Source organism: Balaenoptera borealis (genome assembly GCF_965194805.1).
Source record: "Balaenoptera borealis genome assembly, chromosome: 7".
Taxonomy (NCBI): domain Eukaryota; kingdom Metazoa; phylum Chordata; class Mammalia; order Artiodactyla; family Balaenopteridae; genus Balaenoptera; species Balaenoptera borealis.
Genome location: NC_138864.1, coordinates 91,160,190 through 91,179,688, shown reverse-complemented (window position 1 = coordinate 91,179,688; position 19,499 = coordinate 91,160,190). Strand labels below are relative to the sequence as shown.

At 37.3% G+C, this 19,499-nt stretch overlaps 1 pseudogene across 1 annotated transcript; it reads left to right on the top strand.

The window, feature by feature from the left end:
• The first annotated feature begins 13,666 nt into the window (after nucleotides 1-13,666).
• Nucleotides 13,667-18,886, top strand: LOC309631871 (ubiquitin-ribosomal protein eS31 fusion protein pseudogene; annotated as a pseudogene). The gene is made up of 2 exons: nucleotides 13,667-13,706; nucleotides 18,304-18,886. The product of its transcript is annotated as a ubiquitin-ribosomal protein eS31 fusion protein pseudogene (transcript).
• The last annotated feature ends 613 nt before the right edge of the window (nucleotides 18,887-19,499 follow it).

Sequence of the window (19,499 nt, the reverse complement as noted above, 5' to 3'; positions counted from 1 at the left end):
TAATTTTTAAAATATTTTTTACTTACGCAGATCACTTCTTATGTGATTCTGCCTTTTTACTATATGTATATATATACACACACACATACATTTATACACAAATATATACATACATATATAGGTAATATAACCATACATATATTTAGTCTTATTAATGCCATCTGTAGTAATCCAATATTAAATGTAAGTATTTTAATTTGATGTCAAAAGTAATGGTGTCAGGAATGTTCTTTGTAAAAGGTTAGTTTATTAATACTATATGTCCCATATTACAAAGTCATCCTTTAAAGTATTTTTCCTAGGCTTAGCCCCAAGATGTTCAAACAAATGCTTAAGCCATTGATTGCTGCATAGAAAAGTGGCAGTAGGTCATGTACACAACAAATTTCAAACACTTAAGAGACCTTCAAGATGGCGGAGGAGTAAGACGTGGAGATCACCTTCCTCCCCACAAATACATCAGAAATACATCTACATGTGGAACAACTCCTACAGAACACCCACTGAACGCTGGCAGAAGACCTCAGACCTCCCAAAAGGCAAGAAACTCCCCACGTACCTAGGTAGGGCAAAAGAAAAAAGAAAAAACAGAGACAAAAGAATAGGGATGGGACCTGCCCCAGTGGGAGGGAGCTGTGAAGGAGGAAAGGTTTCCACACACTAGGAAGCCCCTTCGTGGGCGGAGACTGCGGGTGGCGGAGAGGGGAAGCTTCGGAGCCATGGAGGAGAGCGCAGCCACAGGGGTGCGGAGGGCAAAGCGGAGAGATTCCTGCACAGAGGAGCGGTGCCGACCAGCACTCACCAGCCCGAGAGGCTTGTCTGCTCACCCGCCGGGGTGGGCGGGGGCTGGGAGCTGAGGCTTGGGCTTCGGTCGGATCGCAGGGAGAGGACTGGGGTTGGCGGCGTGAACACAGCCTGAAGGGGGCTAGTGCACCACAGCTAGCTGGAAGGGAGTGCGGGAAAAAGCCTGGACCTGCCTAAGAGGCAAGAGACCACTGTTTCTTGGTGCGTGAGGAGAGGGGATTCAGAGCGCCACCTAAATGAGCTCCAGAAACGGGCGCGAGCCGCGGCTATCAGCGCGGACACCAGAGACGGGTATGAGACGCTAAGGTTGCTGCTGCCGCCACCAAGAAGCCTGTGTGCGAGCACAGGTCACTCTCCACACCTCCCCTCCCGGGAGCCTGTGCAGCCCGCCACTGCCAGGGTCCCGTGATCCAGGGACAGCTTCCCCGGGAGAACGCGCGGCGCGCCTCAGGCTGTTGCAACGTCACGCTGGCCTCTGCCGCCCAGGCTCACCCCGCATCCGTACCCCTCCTTCCCCGCGGCCTGAGTGAGCCAGAGCCCCCATATCAGCTGCGACTTTAACCCCATCCTGTCTGAGCAAATAACGGACGCCCTCAGGCAACCTACACTTAGAGGCGGGGCCAAATCCAAAGCTGAACCCCGGGAGCTGTGCGAACAAAGAAGAGAAAGGGAAATCTCTCCCAGCAGCCTCAGGAGCAGCGGATTAAATCTCCACAATCAACTTGATGTACCCTGCATCTGTGGAATACCTGAATAGACAACGAATCATCCCAAAATTGAGGTGGTGGACTTTGTGTGATTTTTGTCTGTATAGCTTGGCTTTTACCATTTGTCTTAGGGTTCTGTCTGTCTGCTTTTTTTCTCTTTCTTTAGTATAGTTTTTAGTGCTTGTCATCATTGGTGGATTTGTTTTTTGGTTTGGTTGCTCTCTTCTTTCTTTTATTCTTTTTTTTTAAATTACTTTCTAATACATATTTATTTTTAATAATTTCTTAATTTTTAATTTTAATAACTATAATTTATTTCCTTTTTTCCTTTCCTTCTTTCTTTCCTTCTCCTTTTCTTCTGAGCCACATGGCTGACAGGGTCTTGATGCTCCAGCCGAGTGTCAGGCTTGTGCCTCTGAGGTGGGAGAGCCAAGTTCAGGACATTGGTGCACCAGAGACCTGCCGGCTCCATGTAATATCAAACGGGGAAAGCTCTCTCAGAGATCTCCATCACAATGCTAAAACTCAGCTCCACTCAATGACCAGCAAGCTACAGTGCTGGACACCCGATGCCAAACAACAAGCAAGACAGGAACACAAACCAACCCATTAGCAGAGAGGCTGCCTAAAACCATAATAAGATCACAGACACCCCAAAACATACCACTGGACTCGGTCCTGTGCCCACCGGAAAGACAAGATTCAGCCTCATCCACCAGAACACAGGCACTAGTCCCCTCCACCAGGAAGCCTACACAACCAACTGAACCAACCTTAGCCACTGGCAGCAGACACCAAAATAACAGGAACTACGAACCTGCAGCCTATGAAAAGGAGATCCCAAACACAGTAAGTTAAGCAAAATTACTAGACAGAGAAATACACAGCAGATGAAGGAGCAAGGTAAAAACCCACCAGACCAAACAAATGAAGAGGAAATAGGCAGTCTACCTGAAAAACAATTCAGAGTAATGATAGTAAAGATGATCCAAAATCTTGGAAACAGAATGGAGAAAATACAAGAAATATTTAACAAGGACCTAGAAGAACTACAGAGCAAACAAACAATGATGAACACAATAAATGAAATTAAAAATTCTCTAGAAGGAATCAATAGCAGAATAAGTGAGGCCAAAGAACGGATAAGTGACCTGGAAGATAAAAGAGTGGAAATAAGTACTGCAGAGCAGAATAAAGGAAAAAGAATGAAAAGAATTGAGGACAGACTCAGAAACCTCTGGGACAACATTAAATGCACCAACATTTGAATTATAGGGGTCCCAGAAGAAGCAGAGAAAAAGAAAGGGTCTGAGAAAATATTTCAAGAGATAATAGTTGAAAACATCCCTAATATGGGAAAGGAAGTAGTCAATCAAGTCCAGGAAGCACAGAGAGTCCCATATAGGATGAATCCAAGGAGAAACATGGCAAGACACATTAATCAAACTATCAAAAATTAAATACAAAGAAAAAATATTAAAAGCAGCAAGGGAAAAACAACAAATAACATACAAGGGAATCGCCATAAGGTTAACAGCTGATCTCTCAGCAGAAACTCTTAAAGCCAGAAGGGAGTGGCAGGACATATTTAAAGTGATGAAAGGGAAAAACCTACAACCAAGATTACTCTACCCAGCAAGCATCTCATTCAGATGTGACGGAGAAATTAAAACCTTTACAGACTAGCAAAAAGTAAGAGAATTCAGCACCACCAAACCAGCTTTACAACAAATGCTAAAGGAACTTCTCTAGGCAAGAAACACAAGAGAAGGAAAACACCTACAATAACAAACCCAACACATTTAAGAAAATGGGAATAGGAACATACATATCGATAATTACCTTGAATGTAAATGGATTAAATGCTCCCACCAAAAGACACAGACCGGCTGAATGGATACAAAAACAAGACCCATATATATGCTAACTACAGGAGACCCACTTCAGACCTAGGGACACATACAGACTGAAAGTGAGGGGATGGAAAATGATATTCCATGCAAATGGAAATCAAAAGAAAGCTGGAGTAGCAATTCTCATATCACACCAAATTGAGTTTAAAACAAAGCCTATTACAAGAGACAAAGAAGGACATGACATAATGATCAAGGAATCAATGGAAGAGGAAGATATAACAATTGTAAATATTTATGCACCCAACATAGGAACACCTCAATACACAAAGCAAATGCTAACAACCATACAAGGGGAAATCGACATTAACACAATCATAGTAGGGGACTTTAACACCCCACTTTCACCAATGGACAGATCATCCAAAATGAAAATAAATGAGGAAACACAAGCTTTAAATGATACATTAAACAAGATGGACTTAATTGATATTTATAGGACATTCCACCACAAAAAAAAAGAATACACTTTCTCCTCAAGTGCTCATGGAACATTCTCCATGATAGATCACATCTTGGGTCAAAAATCAAGCCTTGGTAAATTTAAGAATACTGAAATCATATCAAGTATCTTTTCCGACCACAACACTATGAGACTAGATATTGATTACAGGAAAAAATCTGTAAAAAATACAAACACATGGAGGCTAAACAATACACTACTAAATAACCAAGAGATCACTGAGGAAATCAAAAAATACCTAGAAACAAATGACAATGAAACCACAAGGAACCAAAACCTATGGGATGCAGCAAAAACAGTTCTAAGAAGGAAGTTTATAGCAATACAATCCTACCTCAAGAAACAAGAAAAACCTGAAATAAACAACCTAACCTTACACCTAAAGCAATTAGAGAAAGAACAAGAAAACCCCAAAGTTACCAGAAGGAAACAAATCATAAAGATCAGATCAGAAGTAAATGAAAAAGAAATGAAGGAAACAATAGCAAAGATCAATAAAACTAAAAGCTGATTCTTTGAGAAGATAAGCAAAATTGATAAACCAGTAGCCAGACTCATCAAGAAAAAAAGGGAGAAGACTCAAATCAATACAATTAGAAATGAAAACGGAAAAGTAACAACTGACACTACAGAAATACAAAGGATCATGATAAGCAAGTATATGCCAATAAAATGGACAACCTGGAAGAAATGGACAAATTCTTAGAAATGCACAACCTTCCGAGACTGAACCAGGAAGAAATAGAAAATATAAACAGACCAATCACAAGCACTGAAATTGAAACTGTGATTAAAAATCTTCCAACAAAGTAAAGCCCAGGACCAGATGGCTTCACAGGTGAATTCTATCAAACCTTTAGAGAAGAGCTAACACCCATCCTTCTCAAACTCTTACAAAATATAGCAGTGGGAGGAACACTCCCAAAATCATTCCACGAGGCCACCATCACCCTGATACCAAAACCAGACAAAGATGTCACAAAGAAAGAAAACTACAGACCAATATCACTGATGAACGTAGAGGCAAAAATCCTCAACAAAATACTAGCAAACAGAATCCAACAGCACATTAAAAGGATCATACACCATGATCAAGTGGGGTTTATCCCAGGAATGCACAGATTCTTCAATATACGCAAATCAATCAATGTGACACACCACATTAACAGACTGAAGGAGAAAAACCATATGATCATCTCAATAGATGCAGAAAAAGCTTTCGACAAAATTCAACACCATTTATGATAAAAACCCTCCAGAAACTAGGCATAGAGGGAACTTACCTCGACATAATAAAGGCCATATGTGACAAACCCACAGCCAACCTCATTCTCAATGGTGGAAAAACTGTAAACATTTCCTCTAAGATCAGGAACAAGACAAGGATGTCCACTCTCACCACCATTATTCAACATCATTTTGGAAGTTCTAGCCACAGCAATCAGAGAAGGAAAAGAAATAAAAGGAATCCAAATCGGAAAAGGAGAAGTAAAACTGTCACTGTTTGCAGATGACATGATACTATACATAGAGAATACTAAAGAAGCTACCAGAAAACTACTAGAGCTAATCAATGAATTTGGTAGAGTAGCAGGATACAAAATTAATGCACAGAAATCTCTTGCATTCCTATACACTGATGAGGAAAAATCTGAAAGAGAAATTAAGAAAACACTCCCATTTACCACTGCAACAAAAAGAATAAAATACCTAGGAATAAACCTACCTAAGGAGACCAAACACCTGTATGAAGAAAACTATAAGACACTGATGAAAGAAATTAAAGATGATACAAACAGATGGAGAGATATACCACGTTCTTGGATTGGAAGAATCAACACTGTGAAAATGACTCTACTACCCAAAGCAATCTATAGATTCAATGCAGTCCCTATCAAACTACCAACGGCATTTTTCAGAGGACTAGAACAAAAAATTTCACAATTTGTATGGAACAAAAATGACCCTGAATAGCCAAAGCAATCTTGAGAAAGAAAAACAGAGCTGGAGGAATCAGGCTCCCTGACTTCAGACTATACTACAAAGCTACAGCAATCAAGACAGTATGATAATGGCACAAAAACAGAAATATAGATCAATGGAACAGGATAGAAAGCCCAGAGATAAACCCACACACATATGGTCACCTTATCTTTGACAAAGGAGGCAAGAATATACAATGGAGAAACGACAGCCTCTTCAATAAGTGGTGCTGGGAAAACTGGACAGCTACATGTAAAAGAATGAAATTAGAACACTCCCTAACACCATACACAAAAATAAACTCAAAATGGATTAAAGACCTAAATGTAAGGCCAGACACTATAAAACTCTAAGAGGAAAACATAGGCAGAACACTCTTTTACATAAATCACAGCAAGATCCTTTTTGACCCACCTCCTAGAGAAATGGAAATAAAAACAAAAATAAACAAATGGGACCTAATGAAACTTCAAAGCTTTTGCACAGCAAAGGAAACCACAAACAAGATGAAAAGACAACCCTCAAAATGGGAGAAAATATTTGCAAATGAAGTAACTGTCAAAGGATCAATCTCAAAAATTTACAAGCAGCTCATGCAGCTCAATATCAAAAAAACAAACAACCCAATCCAAAAATGGGCAGAAGACCTAAATAGACAGTTCTCCAAAGAAGATATACAGATTGCCAGCAAACACATGAAAGTATGTTCAACAACACTAATCATTAGAGAAATGCAAATCAAATCTACAATGAGGTATCACCTCACACCAGTCAGAATGGCCATCATCAAAAAATCTACAAACAATAAATGCTGGAGAGGGTGTGGAGAAAAGGGAACCCTCTTGCACTGTTGGTGGGAATGTAAATTGATACAGCCACTATGGAGAACAGTATGGAGGTTCCTTAAAATCTAAAAATAGAACTACCGTACGACCCAGCACTCCCACTACTGGGCATATACCCTGAGAAAACCATAATTCAAAAAGAGTCATGTACCACAATGTTTACTGAAGCTCTATTTACCATAGCAAGGACATGGAAGCAACCCTAGTGTCCATCGTCAGGTGAATTGATAAAGAAGATGTGGCACATATATACAATGGAATATTATTCAGCCATAGAAAGAAATGAAATTGAGTTATTTGTAGTTAGGTGGATGGACCTAGAGACTCATACAAAGCAAAATGTCAAAAGAGGAAAACACATTCCGTATGGTTACACATATATATGGAATCTAAAAAAAAAAGAAAAATGGTTCTGAAGAACCTAGGGACAGGACAGGAATAAAGATGCAGATGTAGAGAATGGACTTGAGGACACGGGGAGGGGGAAGGGTAAGCTGGGACGAAGTGAGAGAGTGGCATGGACATATATACACTACCAAATGTAAAATAGGTAGCTAGTGGGAAGCAGCCACATAGCACAGGGAGATCAGCTGAGTGCTTTGTGACCACCTAGAGGGGTGGGATAGGGAGGGTGGGAGGCAGACACAAGAGGGAGGAAATATGGGGATATATGTATATGTATAGCTGATTCACTTTGTTATAAAGCAGAAACTAACACACCATTGTAAAGCAATTATACTCCAATAAATGTGTTTAAAATTTTTTTTTCAGGTATCTAATAGAGAAAGAAAAATGATGCACTCGTGAGAACTGTTCATTCTTTGCTTCAACCTAGCTTCATATAACACAGGCTTGTCTTGAACAATCTCACATTTTGCAAAATTGAGCACTAAAAGTAACAAGACTCGGGGAAAAATAGAACTGGGTCTATATTGGAACTTTGTGACCAGAGCACTAACATAAACAATTATACCCCTAATAAAGGATCCTAGTAAAGTTAAATCTCTACTAGCATCACTGTCAGAAAACTCTTTGCAATGTTTTATCTGTGCTTCCTTCTTCCAGATATAGATCCTAGAAGGCATACACTGCTGATAAAGACTTTTCATCAGAATTCTTTTTTTACTACATTATTTTAATTCATGGTGAAATGTCTCCACATCTGCATTTCCCCAGACAGCTGAACATAGTGGAAAGCCTAGCAATTCTTGAAGCAAATAAACAGCTACTTTTTGCTCTAAAGGAAGGCACTTTGGAGATTTTCTGCCTTTTTTTTTTTTTTAAGCTCTTTATGTATTGCAAAAGTGGTCTTTTTAGTTTTGAGAAGCTTGCCACTGATTGCTTCAAAACAGTAACAGGCTGGACATAATTGTGCATGAACCAACATAACCTCCACATCATACTTATAGTATGTTTTAATTTACAAATCAAATCAAAGAAAGACTGCAGAAGAACCAACTATAGTACCAGCTATTACAAACCCTGGGAATCTTATTTCTTCAGGTGCTTTTCAACAGTCAACAGAACAGAGACCCCCTCAAGGACACAGGGGTTCATGGGCTAATGGCACTCACTCCTCAAAAAAACAGAATGTACTTAGAAAGTCTTTGAGATGAGTAGAGGACATTTTAAATTTTTATTTATTTAAAATTTACACACCACTTATTTCCAAAAATGACTTTTGGTAACTGCCAGAGAGGAAGGGACCCATGCCAAAGAGAATTTCATGCTTTTTGTTTGTCATAACATATAAATCAGACATAATGTCTACCTAAATTTTAGTGGCTCCAAATGGATTGAGAGCTTAGTGATTAAGAACACGGATTTTGGACCCAAGCAAAGCTAGGTTTGAATCTGGGCATGTCACTCACTAGTTGTGTGACATTAAATTAGTTCCCTTCTCCAAGCCATGGTTCCTTCCTCTGTGAAATGAGGTTAATAACATCTGACACATTTTCATGAGAGCTGGGTAAGATAGCATATGTAAAGCAACACAACAAGTGATAACTAAAAACCTTTTTAAAAAATGATTATTATTTTGTCTTTTGTCAAGAGTAGATCTTTTTCACTGCAATCGTATATCTAAGCTTTATCTATCTACATTTTATATGGTTTCAAAATTGTTAATTTACAGAAGAAATTTATTTTTAAGCTTCTATAGGCCCTATTTATTTTTGAAATGCTAGCCCAAACTTATAATATACCCTGGCATCCTTTAGTAGTACTGAAGGTCATTGAAATCACATCACAGCTATTGTGAATCCAGACAAGTAAAAGTGAAATGTCAAGAACTAAAAGTAATGCAGGGAACTCACTTTGTTTAGTCAATAAAAGTGATTGGACCTGGTTATCTTTCCTGCCTCTTTCATTAGCCCAGGAGACAGTTGGAGGTTATAACTTAAGCTGTTTCTAAAACAAGATAAAAGAAAGAACCTCTTTCTGAGTATTAATATTTTAACAGCCAGTTGATAAACCTAGCTTTCTAAGTGCAGGTTTGAGAAAAATAAAAGGAACATGGATGTTGGTCAAACTTTTATTTTTTATTTTTATTTTTTTTTTACTCTTGATTAGTTTCAAACTGAAGCTTTTAGTAATGATCCTGGTTTGTCTGTGAGTCAGGAAAACACATCATAACCTGAAAAAATATATATGCTCCCTACTGGCCCGGTGCTAGATGGTGCCTCTTCAAATTGCTATCTGTCCTTCAGACTCTTGCTACTTAAATTGTCATCCCCAGACCAGCAGCAAGAATCACCTGGAGCTTGTTAGAAAGGCAAGATCTAGGATCCTGCTCAGACATACTGAATCAGAATCTGCATTTTAACAAGATCCTGGGCTGATTCCGATGCATTTATAATTTGAGAAGGCCTGCTTTATGTGTGTCTCTAACTTCAGTGCCTTTTCCTTCCCTTTATTCTCCTCCAAACAACAACCCAGAGTCCCCTACCAACACCTTGGTAATGTTTAATACAATTTCTACTGTAGTCCAATATACGTATTTCCCCCAAAATGCATGTTTTTCAAAATCATACTAAAGTAACAGGGTTGGTAGGAAAAATAGTGTTGGGAGATCATTCAAATTTTAATCTACTTGGTAACCAGAGGCTCTAACCAAAACCATAATTGGTACCTCCAGAGATAACTTGGACAGCTAGGCAGGCACTGAGCATGTTTGGAGGCTGCTTCAAGGACATTAAAAATTCACACCAAACAATAAAGTAGAAATGCTGGCTTACAGGTGCAGAGACAATGCAAATGGAAGTGGTGCTCTGGACAGGAGAATGAACAAACTGCCCAAAGGGGAAAGCTGGTTAAAGTAGGGGTTCAGCTTTCTGGAGAGGAATCCCCAGTGTAAGAGCTCTTTTTCCATTGTCTTAAAATATAGCCAAAAGGACTCCTATCTGTGTGATATCCAAGCTAATGGATTTTTCTTTTCCTGCAGAAGTTTCTAATTATTGCCACACCAGCTCTTTGCCTAGAATTGGTCACATATGAACCAACCTAACTTCACCTTTATGTTGACATAATTCCCATATTTATAAATGACATCAAGATCATAGTCATTCTACAAACAGGTATTCTGACACTATTATAGTCTTTCCTATAAGAGGAAAAACAAAATATCCCCCTGAACTAATTCTCACTAAGGTGTTACGGACTCATTCTAGGTGTATATAGAAAAAGACCAATATACAATATTCAGAAACAAATTTTAGTGACGAAATTTCAGATATTTTAGAGAAGATGTATTTTAAAAGCGGTCCTTCTCAAAATCCTTTAAGCTACACAACACAAGCAAACACTTATACCCTGCTGTTGCCTTTCTTCCTTCCCTCCTTTATTCTTTTCTGCCTACTTTCCCTCAACTGTCATCTATGGAACATCACTACGTGCATGGCATTATGTTGGATGCTATAGATAAAAGACCTAATGGGAAGACCATTTTTAAGAAAAGTATTTAGAGATCAAGGAGAAAAACCACAAAAATTGATCAAAAGGATTTTTTTTTTATGAAATAAAAATCTGTACGGAAACATTAGAGGGAAAGAAGTTATTTATCCTGAATAGATTGCCAAGGGCTCACCTCATGAGCAACTACAAGTATTAGAAATACTATTTGATCAAGTAGGTTGTCCAGCAATTCTCAGGGATTCTGCAAAGAGAATAAAAAAGTGACTTAAAAACTGAGAAAAGGGGATTTGATTAGGTGTTTAAAGGACTATCCTAAAATGAGAGATAAAAAATGTTTTAATGGGGCATAATGCTTGAAGTGTGGAAAGGTCAAAGCTGGCAAACTTAGAAGGAGGGTTATTATCCAACAGAAAATTTTGTCCCATTTCTCCCAAATACATTTGATCTTGCTCTTCCAGGGCATTTGACAATAACTCACTCACATGAAAGTGAGCAGTTATCATTTAGGCCATACAAAAATTACACAGCAGTTTGGTCCACATGGGAATTCTGTCCTGATAAAGTAGAGGACAGCAATGCAATTCATTAGCACCTTAGTCCCTTGGTTGGTAGAACCTCCCCTTGTGTGTGACAGCATCACTATTATCTTTATCATCACTGTCACCACTCCGTCCATAGCAAACATTTATTACCGAATTCACTATGTGCCTGACATTCATTGCACTTAAGAGCTTCATTTGCATTCTCTGATCTAATCCTCACAAAGTAAGACTATCTCGTGCCAATGCCCACGTGGATTGGGAGGACACTGTACAAGTGAGATTATAATACCTCAAGTCTCACTAAAATAGGTTAGCTGAAATCCTGCTACCTTCAGGCATTCCAAATCCTGGCCTTTTGACAAAGTTTCAGTTACGCAAGATGAAAAAGTCTGGAGATCTAATATACAGCAATGTGACTATAGTTAACAATACAGTACTGTATCACTGAAATTTGCTAAGAGGGTAGATCTTAAGTGTTCTTATCACCACAAAAAAAGAAGGAAGGAAGAAAGGAAGGAAGGGAGGGAGGGAAGGAAGAAAGAAGGAAGAAATTGGTACCTATGTTGGGTGATGGATATGTTAATTAGCTTAATTGTGGTTATTTTACAATGTATATGTAAATCAAAGCATCAAATTGTAAAACTCAAATATACATTTTTTATTTTGTCAACTATATCTCACTAAAGCTGGGGGTGGGAAGGGGAAAGAAAGTAATTCCTGTTAGCCACAGGCTTTATAAGGATGAATAGCAATCCCTGACCTGAATTTCTCTCCTTCCGCCTTATAGTTAAGACTTCCTCTAAAGGGATTGGCAATGTGATTTCCTAAAAGATTTCCAGGTAGAGAAATTTCAGAATCTCTTCTGGTTTTCAATTCTATTCCTCTCTCTGGAGAATTGGGAAGTTGTCCTAGCTATTTTGCCTCACAAATTTGATTCATTTAATAAATTCTACTCTACAAAAACAAACAAACAAAAAAACCAATTCTGGACTTCCGTTAATCATTTTAGGTATTTTAAAACCAATCTTACATAGGTAGATTTAAGGGTACTTCTACCTTAATTTTGAATATATCATAGATATGTATCAAATTTACAAACTTTTATTGCTGACAGAATAGTTTTGCATCTCTATGGGTGAACAGAAGGCTTTCCCTCAAGGCGCTAAACTTGGTTACCCTGCTAAAATAGTGGAAAAGACATTATTTTAACTGTTCTAGAGTCACAGGACACAAGATGTGCATATTCCTGCTAGAATCCCAAATTCAGGTTGCAGCTTCTCCATCATATGTCTTGTCTCTTTCACATCAAACAACCGCTTCTCCTCCTTAAGTGTGAGTTCACATATTGGGCCCTAGGCAATCTAGCACTTCTATTACCTGGGCTATAAGTGCCCTTTACATAATTCCAAAGCATTATACGTTTTCTAGATTGCCACTTCAATCTCTTCTGCCAAAATTGGGAAAATGTAGAAAGCGTATAGCTAACTAACTAACATACACACACACACAAACACATTTGTGCTCTTCATTTATGTGTGTGTATGTACACACAAAGTATATGTGTTTGTCTATGTGTGTTTGTGGTGTGTGTTTTATATGCATGTATATAATATAATGAGGGAGAGAATGAGACTAAGAAAAAATGAGAATAAGAGAAAGCAGTTTCTAAATTCTGTATCCAATATATTATTTAACTCTAACTCATATAATGTTCAATAGCTTTGCATCATAGTTACACATGATTTTAATATCTTAACTACCAAGATGAATATCTTTCTAGTTTCACTATCGATCCCTTTCTTTACCCCAACAAAAATTAACTATTTTTAAGTGTTACCCATAATTACACTAGTCATTTTTATTCAGTGGAAATTCTAATATATCAATGTGTTACGCATTGCATTTTTGTATTTCATCAACAATGTTTTTTAGTTTTAATTTTTTTCCAGCTTATATGCTGCTTGAATATTTTAATTAAGTCTTGCCAATGATTTTTTTTTCACTTATTAAGAATACAGAGATGAAAGAGATTAGGTAGATTCACAGACTTTCTAAAAGTATGACTTAATTATAGAATAGGTATCAGTATCATGCTTTCTCTTACGAAAGAAGGTACATATCCTATGCAAATGCTCCTATAAAACATTAAAACACAAACATTAAAGTAAAAAAAATGAGCTATGTAAGTTATACATTTTATTTTCTGTAATTTTTATAGCACATTTAATCTAGCAAATTATTCTTAAATAATGTTTGACTTCCTATTGGAGGTCATCGAGAGGATGTGACTGCTGGTTTGACCCAGATGTGAGCTGGACCCCAGCAATTGGAAGCTCCTCACCCCCTCCTCTGTTTTTGGAATGTATGTTCTGCTTGCCTACTGTGCCCAGGAGCTGCCCCCAGGATACAGCCTTGAGCTAGTGAGGTGGTGATGAAACTCTCTGGACTGGGTATGTGACTGAACCTGGTTAAGGCCTCGACATAAACTTTTAAGACTATGGTGGACTGGCGTGGAGATCTACTTGTCTTGCAGCCTCGTAAGTTCCCTTGCTTGTTAAACCTGCCAGCCACCAATCTGGAGTGGTCTGTCTCCCTCTTTGGTCTCTCCCTGCCCTCTGTGTCCAGGGGCCATTTTCAGATCATACCTGGAAGCTCCTGAGGAGGTTGTGAAGTAACACTTTCAAAAAACCCAAGGTTTTCAGTAAGCCCCCAAATTATTGGTTGACAGATGTATTTAATTTAATCAACTTGGAAAATTTTCCAAAGGAATAAAATTCACTATTTTGAGAAATAAAGCAGGACAAAATGTACAGTTATATTTTCTCTAATCATTTGTAAATAAAGTATCAGGACAAGGCTGGGTCTTAATCTACCCATTTTTAATATGTTAGAGTTTTGATGTAGAATAAAATGATTTATTTCCTTTCTGTTTTAATTTTTTTTTTCAAACAAACATAGTTAAAAAATAGGAAGAATTTAAGAGGTCAATTAATCCAACTTCTACCTAATGTTTAATGAATAACCTCTATAGCATCCCTTCAAGCAACAGATTCTGCTTGAAAATATTCAGTGAAAGAAAAATCACTTCTCTCTTAGATCTCTTGAGTTGATAATTTTTGTAAGATTTTCTTTTTAAAGAGCAGCATTCAAATTCTATGAAGACTACTCCAAGAACCCAGATCTTTCTCATAAATAGTGAGAGACAAAAATGTTTAAGTTATAGAGCTTAAGCTTGAGTAGAAATGTTTTCTAGCCATCTAAGTTAGAAAGACATTGAATCTGATGGAGAGAGCTTGGTCTGGCTTAGTGATGAGTACCTAAACTCTGTATGTTACAGTTCTTTCATCTCTCAAATAGCCTTACTGTCATTTTGGGTTTATACAGACCAGACAAAAAATTTCTCATTTTCTTTCTTAGATATTTAATCTCTATTTCCTTCAAAGCCATGATCTGTACAACATGCAAACATCTTTCCCTCCATTCTCTAGTTCCAAAGCCTCAGTTCCTCAAATGCCATTTCAGCAAGAGACCATGTTTGTCTTTCCTTAGGTTCTCCTCCTTTCTCAGGCCCCTAGCCATAATGTTGTGATTATTCTGAGCACAAGGACTCTTCCTTCTGTCCTCTTAACTCTTTCCATGAGTTGCTCCTTCCATAGGATAAATGATTGTCACATAGGATAAATGATCAGTTACATCAAATGGAAAGTCTTTGCCCTCCCTCAGGTCTGGTCTTTTCCTGAGCTGTGTCTCCTAACTCTGATGAACAGAAATGTTTTCAGATAGATTTATCCTGCCTTTCCTTAGAGTCTTTAGGCAAATACTTATGACTTCCTTTTATTTCTAGGTTTTCTGTTTAAACTCCCCCAAAGAAAGAAGTAGGTTGGTTCAAATAGTGAACAATCAGGAAAGCATGCCCTAATGAGGGAGATTCCTCATGTTACTACCTCATATGCCAGCCTCAAGACTGACCACTCTCAGCTCAGGTGTCCAGCCCTGGTCATAGCACCTGTAGCCCTCATGGTGAAATTCATGTCATGGATCACATGATGTGTATCATGTATCACATGCTCTGACTTATAAAGTTAATGAACCCCTTAGAATAAGGGAGAGGCCATGTAACTGGCCAGTGGTTTGTGTGGCTTATTGAATATAAACATAACCACCAATAAAACAAGACAAGGAACTATCAGGCAACTTGCACATGAATTGTTATATGTCATAAGAGTTTAGAGCAATAAGAAAACATTGCTTATTAAGCAATAAGCAATATATTCAGTCAAAAAATATTCTTAGGTGGAAAAAAATGACAACACAGGAAAGAGCAGTAGGGTGCAGGCAAAGGCATGAAAGCAGGAATGAGCAAGACAAGTGTGGGTGGCTGGAGGGGTTGGGCTGGATTGATTAGTTACTATAAGGGACTGCTAGGGCCCCAGGCATTCAGCTAATGACTCTTATTCAAGCTTTAGGCCTCATCTAAAATGTACATCCTCACTCAGAATGGCCTTCTATGACTACCCATTCTAAAGGAGGCTCATACATTTTCCTCTCTTATACCATTCTGGTTTTTTCCTTGATAGCATTTATCAAATATTGAAAATTATTCCTTTATTTTTTGTACTTATTTGTTTGGCATAGTGGTTAAGTATGTTGCTCTGGAGAGTGGTTGCCTAGATTTGAATACTGATTCTGCCATTCACAAGCTTTGTGACCTTGGACAACCTTCTCTGTATCTTAGTTTCCTCATCCATATAGTGGAAATAAAAATACTGTTCCCCATTGGGTCATTTTGAAAGCAAAAAAAGTGATATACACTTTAAAAATATTTTATATGTTTATACATTTTTTAATATTTTTTAAAAATATAAACCAAATGTCTAGTATATTGCTTGGCACATAGTACACACTCACAATTTGAATGTGCTCAAGCTGGGAATTGCTTATAAGAACTACTGGGACCTGGATAAACAAAACTGACAGAACTTTAGCTAAATGAACTCAGAAAAAAAAGAGAGAAGACTCAAATCACTAAAATCAGGAATGAAAGTGGAGACATTACGACCAATTATACAGAAAGAAAAAGGATTTTAAGTACTGTGAACAATTTTATGCCAGCAAATTGGATAACTTACACTAAACAGACAAATTCCTAGAAGCAGAATCTATTTAGACTAAATCACAAAGAAATAGAATATCTGAATAGATCTACAACTAATAAGGAGATTGAATCAGTTATCATACATTTCCCGACAAAGAAAAGCCCTGGACCTGATGGTTTCACTGGTGAATTCTACCAAAAATTTAAAGAAGAATTAACACCAGTACTTCTCATACTTTTCCAAAAAATTGAAGAGGAAGAAATAGTTTTTAATTCATTCTTTGAGGCCAGCATTACCCTAATACCAAAAGCAGACAAAGATACTAGTAGAAAAGAAAATTATAGACCAATATTCCTTTTGAACTTTTGTATAAAAATCCTCAACAAAGTACTAGCAAACTGAAATCAGCAGCATATTAAAAGAATGATACACCAACACCAAGTGGGATTTATTCCTGGAATGAAAGGATGATTCAATTTACAAAACTCAATCAATGTAATACACCATATTAACAGAATGAAGGGAAAAAAACCACAAGATCATCTCAACTGATACAAAGAATTTGACAAAATTCAACATCTTTTCATGATAAAAAGAAAATCAACAAATTAGGAATAGAAAGAAATGACCGCATCATAATAAAAACCACATATGAAAACCACGCAACAATCATCATATTCAATGATGAAAGACTGATAGCTTTTGCCCTAAGATTAGGAATAAGGCAAGGATGCCCACTTTTGTCATTTCTATTCAAAAAAGTTCTGGAAGTTCCAGCCAGAGAGACAAGGAAAAAAAAGTCATTCAAATCAGAAAGGAAGAAGTAAAATTATCTGTATTCACAGATGACATTATCATAAATGTAGAAAACTCTAAATATTCAGCAGAAAAAATGTTAAAACTAATAAATGAATTCATCAAAGTAGAAGGATACAAATACAACACACAGAAACCAGTTGCATTTCTATATACTAACAATGAACTATTGAAAAGGAAATTAAGGAAATTCCATTTACAATGGCCTCGAAAAGAATTAAATATTTAGAAATTAACCAAGTAAGACTTTTACAGTGAAAATTACAAAACACTGCTGAAAGTAATTAAAGAAGACATAAATAAATGGAAAGAAATTCCATGTTCACGGATAGGAAGATTTAATATTAATACTACCCAAAGTGATGTCAATACTACGCAAAGTAATCTACAGATTCAATGCAATCCCTATCAAAAATTCCCATAACATTTTTTGCAGAAAAACTGATCCTAAAATTCATATGTAATCTCAAGGGACCAAGACCATTCTATGGGGAAAGGAAAGCCTTTTCAACAAATGGTGCTGGGAAAAGTTGATATCCACATGCAAAAGAATGAGTTAGACCCTTACTTAACACCATATACAAAAATTAACTTAAAATGGATCAAAGACTTAAATGTAAGAGTTAAAATGATAAAACTCTTTGAAGAAAACATGGGACAAAATCTTTGCAACATTGGATTTAGCAGTGATTTATTGGATATGACACTAAAGAGATAGGCAACAGAAGAAAAAATAGACAAATTGGACAACAAAAATTTAAAAATTTTGTGCATCAAATGGCACTATCAACAGAGTGCCAGGCAACCTGCAGAATGGAAGAAAATATTTGCAAATCATATATATGGTAAGGGATTAATATCCCTTATCATATATAGAGAGAACTCCTAAAATTCAATAACAAAAAAAAAAACCCAATTCAAAAATGGATAAAAAACTTGAAGAAACATTTCTCCAACGAAGATATACAAATGTCCAATAAACAAATGAAAAGATTCTCAACATCACTACTCATTAGAGAAATGAAATATCAAAGCTACAATGAAATACCATCTCACGCCCATTAGGATGGCTACTATATACTATATGAACAAATAGAACATAACACATGTGTGGGGCAAGGATGTGGTGAAATTAGAACCCCTGTGCACTGTTGGTGGAAATGTAAAATAGTATAGCCACTGTGGAAAAATAACATGATTGTTCATCAATGATTAAAAACAGAAATACAGCTTTTCGGATCCCCCATCTGTGGTGGCACCGCTGCCAATAGGCAGATTTTCGTGAAGACCGTGACGTGGAAGACCATCACTCTCGAGGTCGAACCCTCGGATACAATAGAAAATGTAAAGGCCAAGATCCAGGACAAGGAAGGAATTCCTCCTGACCAGCAAAGACTGATCTTTGCTGGCAAGCAACTGGAAGATGGACGTACTTTGTCTGACTACAACATTCAAAAGGAGTCCACTCTTCATCTTGTGTTGAGACTTCGTGGTGGCGCTAAGAAAAGGAAGAAGTCTTACACCACTCCCAAGAAGAACAAGCATAAGAGAACGAAGGTTAAGCTGGCTGTCCTGAAATACTATAAGGTGGATGCGAATGGCAAAATCAGTCGCCATCGTCGGGAGTGCCCTTCAGATGAATGTGGTGCTGGAGTTTTTATGGCCAGCCACTTTGACAGACATTATTGTGGCAAATGTTGTCTGACTTATTGTTTCAACAAACCAGAAGACAAGTGATTGTATATTGGTTAATAAAAGACAAGAACTAATGAACTAAAAAAAAAAAAAAAAAAAAAGAAATACAATATATTAGCAATCCCACTTCTGGGTATATGCCCAAAAGAACTAAAATCTGGGTCTCAAAGAGATATTTGTATACCATGTTCATAGCAGCAATATTCATAATAGCCAAAATGTGGAAGCAAACCAAGTGTTCACCTACAGATGATAGGTAAGTGAAATATGGTGTATATATATATATATATATATATATATATATATATATATATATATATATATGCAATGGAATATTATTCAACCTCAAGAAGGAAGAAACTTCTGATGTATACTACAGGATGGATGAATCTTGTGAACGTTTTGCCAAGTGAAATAAGCCAGCCACAAAAAGACAAGTATTTTTTGATTCCACTATTATGAGGCGCTTAGAGTGATTAAAATCATAGAGACAGAAAGTAGAATGGTGGTTTCCAGGGGCTGGGAGGAGAGGGGAATGGGGAGTTATTATTTACTAGGCATAGAGTTTCAGTTTTTCAGGATAAAATGTGCTCTGAAGATGGATAGTGGTGATGGTAGTACAACATTATTAATGTATTTAATATCACTGAAGTGTACACCTAAAAATGGTTAAGATGGTAAATTTTATATGTATTTTACCACACTAAAAGAAAATTGGAAAAA